At 35.2% G+C, this 7002-nt stretch overlaps 1 long non-coding RNA gene across 1 annotated transcript; it reads left to right on the top strand.

Annotated features, from left to right (window-relative positions):
* The first annotated feature begins 2374 nt into the window (after positions 1 to 2374).
* Positions 2375 to 6333, top strand: LOC139907200 (uncharacterized). Its single transcript, XR_011783652.1, has 2 exons — positions 2375 to 5199; positions 5269 to 6333. It is a non-coding gene; the product is annotated as an uncharacterized lncRNA (long non-coding RNA).
* Positions 6334 to 7002: the final 669 nt, after the last annotated feature.

Genomic DNA, 7002 nt, shown 5'->3' on the forward strand with positions numbered 1-7002 from the left:
GTGGGATTTTGAAAAAGTATTTAATTTCACATACTTACTCCGTTGGAAAAGAGGTAATTCACTATTTTTTCCTTTATTTCAATGGTTTATCATGAGAGTTACATTCATCCGATTAAAGCCAAGTATGACCAGTTTTGTTTGATAACCTGTTTCCAACGAAAATCCAACTTCATAATGCTCTTCCCGTTAGCCATAGACAGACACATGTGGTAGTCATTTGGTGCCAGGTCTGGAGGGTAGGGTGGATACATAAGAACTTCCCGTCCGAGCTCCCGGAGCCTCTGGCACGTCATCAAAGATATGTGCGGCCTAGTGTTGTCTCCTATTCCCCAATAATGGCAAATCCTGTTCGATTGCCAGCTTCAAACCGTCAAATTGTTCAAAGAAGATGGCAGAATTGTGCCGGAAAAGATTGCTTTCGACGTGTTTTCCCCTTTCAGTTAGTAAAAAAGTAAAATATGGCGAATTTCTTACTTTGAGACCTCCATACTCCTCTCAATATATTACACGACTCAACCGGCTATGTGAAATATTGTCAAAGCAGAATTTGTAGTAACAACTCACACCTTTACATAACCGTATGGTCAGATCCGATGTGACAAATATTGAACAAAATATATTTAGTTTAATAAAAAAGAGGCGGGAAATACGAAATTACTTTTCCCCCAACGTATTATTTGTGTTTATGTGGTTTTAAAAGTTTTATCAATTTTAAACTATAACGTTTATTGTTGTTATAGTTAAAACAGTTTTCCTTATTTATTTATTTGTGTAATTGTATAAATATTCAATAAATAAAACCTAAGTATATATAAAAATAGCCTATTATTCAAAATATGTAAGTGGCCATCATCAAAAAGGCAAACTAGAGTGATTTGGCTCAAAATTGAGTCTGGGTTACTTTTACATTTTCCACCAACTATCGTCAATTTCTATCAACAAATTATTATTAAAAGTTTGGGTACAAGTTTGTATTCATTTAAGACGGATCTTTGTGTCATTGCACAGCTATGATCCAGGCCTTCCTGAGAGACAACTTTTCGGACTTTTGTGACCTCAACATGTATCCACCCTCCTCCCAAAAGGCAAACCCCTTGGACTACTCTATCTAGGTTTGTCGTCTGGAGGAATAAATAAAACATCTTAGAAACTAATGCTTATTACAGCATAATTGACTAAATTGTATTCTGTGTTTACTATTTAATCTGGGTTTGCTCAACAAATTTAATCCACTATACTTAAGTGAAATTAAAAAAAATTGTCCATGGATAAAAAAGATAAAAAAATATATAATATCATCTTCAAAAGATTAGAACAATTAAACTGAATTGAATGTGTCTGAAAGATGACGTCAGTAACTGTCACATATGAAAAATAGTATTTCACTAGGGATACATATTGCCCCAGTTACTCCTACTACATTTGAGAGCCATTTGAATATGTTAGATACCAAAAGTATCGAAATATTGAGAGTCTATGGAAAGTTGTGCGATTTTACCATGACATAGTGAGGTTCATTCCATCTGAATCAGATCTTCATTTTAAAAATTTCGAAATAGTCTCCCTGAGCGGCGTAACATGGCATGATATGATGTATCTCCCCAGCAGAATGGTTATTTGGTCGTATGCAGTGTACTCGAACTCTGACCGTCGAAAGTAATTACTTTAGAATTACTTATCACCATTTTTTTTTTTTTGCCCACATGGCGTAATTTTATTTAGAAACGAAATAAATTAAAGTCTAAGCACATCGCATAAAAACATAAAATTTTAAACTTAAAAAAAAAACAACTGTAAAAACAAGAAAATTATCAAACAAAAATCAAAAACAAATAGAAGGACAATTAAAAATTTAAATAACGTTAGTGGCATAGTCTTCATTTACCGGAAGAACTAGTCCATATCTTTAATTACTTTTATATGTCACTTAATAATGGGGATGCCGTCTGTAAGGTTTAAGTCCTTCTTAGTCCTTTTTGCATATATTAATTATTGTATTTTTGTAATAATGTCGTTGACCTAGCCTTCCTCTTTCTCACAATAGTGTCCTAAAAATTCATCTTTACCAGTTGCTGCTCTTAAATGATCTAGCAGTCCATATGAGATCCGCTCATATGTTACACTTAAAAGCCTGCAGCTCCAGAAGAGATGGTCAGTAGTCTCTTTTGCTTCATTGCAAAACGGGCAAATACTCCTCTGGTCGTTAAAGAATTTTGCCCCAACCTCCAACGTTCCAGAGAGTAATCGATTTTTGAACAATTTCTCAGAAGATTTCAAATATTTATTTTGATTACTTTGATGATGTTATATGCTCCTTTGTTGATGTTTCTCCTTTCCAAATAGTCACAAAAAGGAGCCATAGTTGATTTGGTGAAACTTCTGTAGTATATGGATGTATGTATATATTATAGTTGTATTATCGGAAAGTTATGTTAATTGAGTATCACCCAACCTATTCTGAATGAATACATGAGTTATGTTTATATATAGTATATCACAGGGAGCAATCGGTAGGATGTTAGAATCCGAAATAAAAGAAGAGTCATCCGGGATGATCGAGCTTTGGAAGCTCAGGAGGAAGCGAGGTGGTGACAAAAGCCATTATCTCAAAAAATGGAAAACTTATTCGTGAGTTCTTGGAGATAGAGGCGAGTATCCATCAGATAGAATTCGCCCTAGAATATGCTTAGAAAGCATTGGGGAGCGAAGCTAAACTCAGTGATGACATTATTTGTTCTCTGGAAGAGGATTTAAGGATTACGAGTCAGAAGTAAACTATTTGGTTGAATAAGAGCTGAGAGTCGATGAGTTGTGTTGTTCTATCGAGGAGAGGAAGACAATGTTTAAGAAAATGAATGAGAAAGAATGTGCTCAGATGAATGCAACATAAAAAAATCTCATTAAGCTTCCATAACCCGAGGAGCTGAATCTGGACATCGAGTTGGAGGACTTTGAGGAGTGGTGCTGGAGATTTGAGGAATACATGGTGTCAATGAAAGTGAGACTTCAACCTATGAAGCAGCAGGTTCCTGTTCTATGGAGCTTGTTATCGAACAGTATGGCTCGAGACGTTCGATACAATTTACAAATGCCAAAAGACGGAAGCAAATCTCTGGAAGATATTCTCGATGCTATTAGAAAAAAGCTCAGAGACAAACGTTCTATCATTGTCGATAGGGTTCAATTCGAAAATTGAGATCAACACGAGAATGAGTAATTTCATGACTTTCTCACGTTGCTGAAGGAATTATTTGAGAGAGCAGAGATTTGCAAAAGTTGTGTCAATGATAGATTAGTCTCGAAAATTGTTGCAGGTTTACGAGATTAAAGCACGAGGCGTCATATTTTCGAGATGAAGGTGACCTCCTTGGAAGAAATTACCCAAGTTTGTAGGGGAAGAGAGTTTGGTCTTTTCAATGAAGAAGTTCTGAAATCCAGAAGATCCGTTTCAATAGTGAAAAGGAAGTCAGGAGATCCAAAGAAGTTCAGGGCCCTATCAAATTCAAGACAGCTGAATTGTGGAAGATGTGGTTCCAATGCTCATTTTAGAGGAGAAGAATGTAGGTCTTTTAATCAAAAAAATTTCATTTATGAAAACCTGGGACACATCGCTCGGATGTGGAAGCACAAGAGGGATGAAAAAGTGACGAAGAAAGTGAAAACTTGTCACATAAGGTCGAATTCTGTGTGGAATTCAAGACAAAAAGTACCCATTATCATGTTGAATGTCGAAGTACGTACGAAAAAATTTACAAATAGATCTGATTTTAAGGTTATCCCAGATACGGGATGTGAAGCATTTATTTGTGAAAAAGAAATCGTTCGAAGTCTTGAAGTGGAATATCTATATGGGGTATCATCAATCTCAATCACCGGATCTAATGAAGCTCGAATTAAATGTATTGGGAAGGTCAAAGCAAAATTCAGGTTCAACGAAAAGTTAATGGAGGAAGATATGTTTGTCTTTCCAGGTACTCAGGGAATACTTATGCGGGTTATGCTCTGGTATGCAGCGAATAACTTTTGACTATTGTCAAAAAATTGTCCAATCCCTGATCACAGAATATCGTCCAACCGAAAAATGAAAAAGTGACGAAGAAAGTGAAAACTTGTCACATAAGGTCGAATTCTGTGGGGAATTCAAGACAAAAAGCACCCACTATCATTTTGAATGTCGGAGTACGTCCGAAAAACTCTACCAATAGATGTGATTTTAAGGTTATCCCAGATAACATTGGATATTAATGTTGATGATTTGTTTAAAGAGTATGGAGATGCTTTTGATGATCATGAGTGGAGCTAGAATTGCAAAGGATTCGGGAGGATACAGAAACAGATGAAGAACTTCAAAAGTTAATACAATGCTTACGAGAGTATCTAAAACTACCTAAGGAATTCAAATGCCAACAAAAAGGAGGTAATATTCAGGACGAAATTGTTTTATATGTTGGAAGAATCAACGTCAAAGCTTATAAGATAAGGCTGGAAAATGGCAAGATTCATTACTCTTTCGTAAAAAGAGAGTAGAACAGGGATCAAGAGGTCAGCGTATTTTTTGTAAAAATTGAACGTAAAGCCAGATGACCTAGTGGATTTATTAAGCATTACCTGCCTCAGATATATCTGCATCATCACTTGGTTCACACCTCCAGACCTCCCAAAAGGAAGCTGTATTCATCTGGCATCTCCTGCATTTATTATCCTTCTGGCAATCGTAACATGAGTAGAGTTTAGAGTAATTACTGATCACCATTTATTGAAAGCCGAATCTTTAAGGGTGGAAGAGATGGAGAACACGAAGAAAAGGTATGACGTTGGTACTCAGAATCCCTCCTTCTCAGATCGGGAATGATTGTCGTATTTTATAATCACTTTCGAATCATTATATATTATTATGTAATTATACAATTTGAAATTGAATGTTTGGCTACCTTTATGTTTATTCTGATATACAAATTAGCAGGTTAATATATATACAGTTTCGAGATGTTTTTTATGTACATATATGTTATATCAGATCTTTAATTAATTATCTTTTCAGATCTCGGTTATGCTGTGTAGTATTTATGTATTAGGTTAAGTCATAAATAATTTCCGAGTGCCAAAAAACTTTCCCTTTAATTTTAAATGAAAAACTCGTTTATCGTCGTTTTTCTCACACCCTTCAGTGTAAAATTAATTTTGGTATTAGGTGTATAGGTATATTTGCATCATACTTATTATTTAGTCATTTCACTGTTGCGTTATGGAGAATCTTCTTCTTTGCAGATATTTCTGTCACAGATATATTGACCGAACTCTCCAACATCAACTCAGAACACTCTTTGACGTGGCAGACTGTTTCAAATTGGACTGAAACCATAGAGATCGGCACTTGGGCTCCTGAAAAGAAGGGGCATACAAAACGAAACTGGAAAACAGTTAGAACAACATCACCCGAGTTCACCACCTAATTCTATCAAACCCTCACTTGAGCAATCGAAATGCATTTGTCTACCGCAAAAAATTGTTGTTTGGATCTTGACAGACAATGTAGGGTACAAACAGCTCTTGAGTATCTGTATACCCCACAAATTGATGGAGGAGAACAAAGCAGACAGAGTGAAGTGTTGCAATGACCTAATCAAGCTCCTCAACGACGAAGGATGGGTGTTGTTAATTTCTTAGCTGTTTATACAGGATAAAAGCGGCCTGTTTTGGAACTCAATGCAACAGAGAGATGTATGGACGAAACTTGAAGGCCAACAATTCACCACACCACGACCTATGAAGACAACGAGGAAGATAATACCTCAGATGAGGTTCAAATGCAGCCCAAAGAGTGCATTTGTTTCCTACTCCGTATCCAAGGGCACAAAATTAACGATTTGCCATGATTTAGTATTTAAAAACGACAATACATCGCTTCAACAATTTGAACAGCGACAAAATCAAGCTGCAGGGCACAGAACAGCGCAAGACCTCATGCATCGACGAAAACACCCGATTTTCTTACCAGTAGAGACGTCTGGTGCATAAAAAAACAACTTTACAGATCCAACCTAAGCCTTTATGACCGTTTCCTGTTCAGAAAGATGAAACATCTACACAAAGAAGACAATTTTAACGGCTCTGAAGAGGTTCTGTTTGGCATACAGCCGGCGATGAAGAAGGTAGCAGAAGAGGAGCTCTTAGACCAACTTAAAAATACAAAGTCATTGGCACGACCTAGTAGCATCCAAAGGCAATTATGTAATAAAAGTGTACATGTATTTTAGCGTTTTAATAAAAAATCGAGTTATTATGGAACACTAAAATTATTTATGACTCAACCAATAAAATTCACGATTAATATATTCCGTTGAATAATATACAAAGGTACTCCTGATATATGTTTATATTTCTATTAATAATTTACTAATATTGTTTTATTACAATTATAAATTGTACTTGATTAGAAAGGCATCTAGTCACAGCGCCACGAAACTAAAAACATTCAATGAATTTCAGGGATAAAAATAAAACCGACATAATTAAATATGATGTCTACTCACTGTTTGAGTCGAATTGAAAAATCATCGACACAAATTGAGTTGAATGAGTTTTTTAACCAACTCCACAACAAACAACAATTGCAATGAAGTAAAAACTGTATTTTGTAAATATGTTATTTGAGTATGTCGAGTACGAAGGTGGTTCTGGGGTTCCACTATTAATAGATCTCGATATATATTCCCTAATATTGATAAATTTAATCATACTCCAAACTTTATGTAAAAAGTAATAATTGTACATGGCCGATTATCAGATTTAACCCTAGGTTATTTTTTAATCCAATGTAGACAAATAAATGCAGCCTTATTAAAGTAAATATAATACCATCTAATTTTTTAATCCTTTCACATTTTGTTCTATATAGCTTCAATATGCTCTCAAATAAACTTAATTAGTATTGGATATAATGCATTTAATCAAATAGAACTGTCTACATATAACATCTAACTAGCTACCATTAAAAACGTA

The sequence above is a fragment of the Lepeophtheirus salmonis genome, chromosome 14 (assembly GCF_016086655.4).
Source record: "Lepeophtheirus salmonis chromosome 14, UVic_Lsal_1.4, whole genome shotgun sequence".
In the NCBI taxonomy this organism is placed as follows: domain Eukaryota; kingdom Metazoa; phylum Arthropoda; class Copepoda; order Siphonostomatoida; family Caligidae; genus Lepeophtheirus; species Lepeophtheirus salmonis.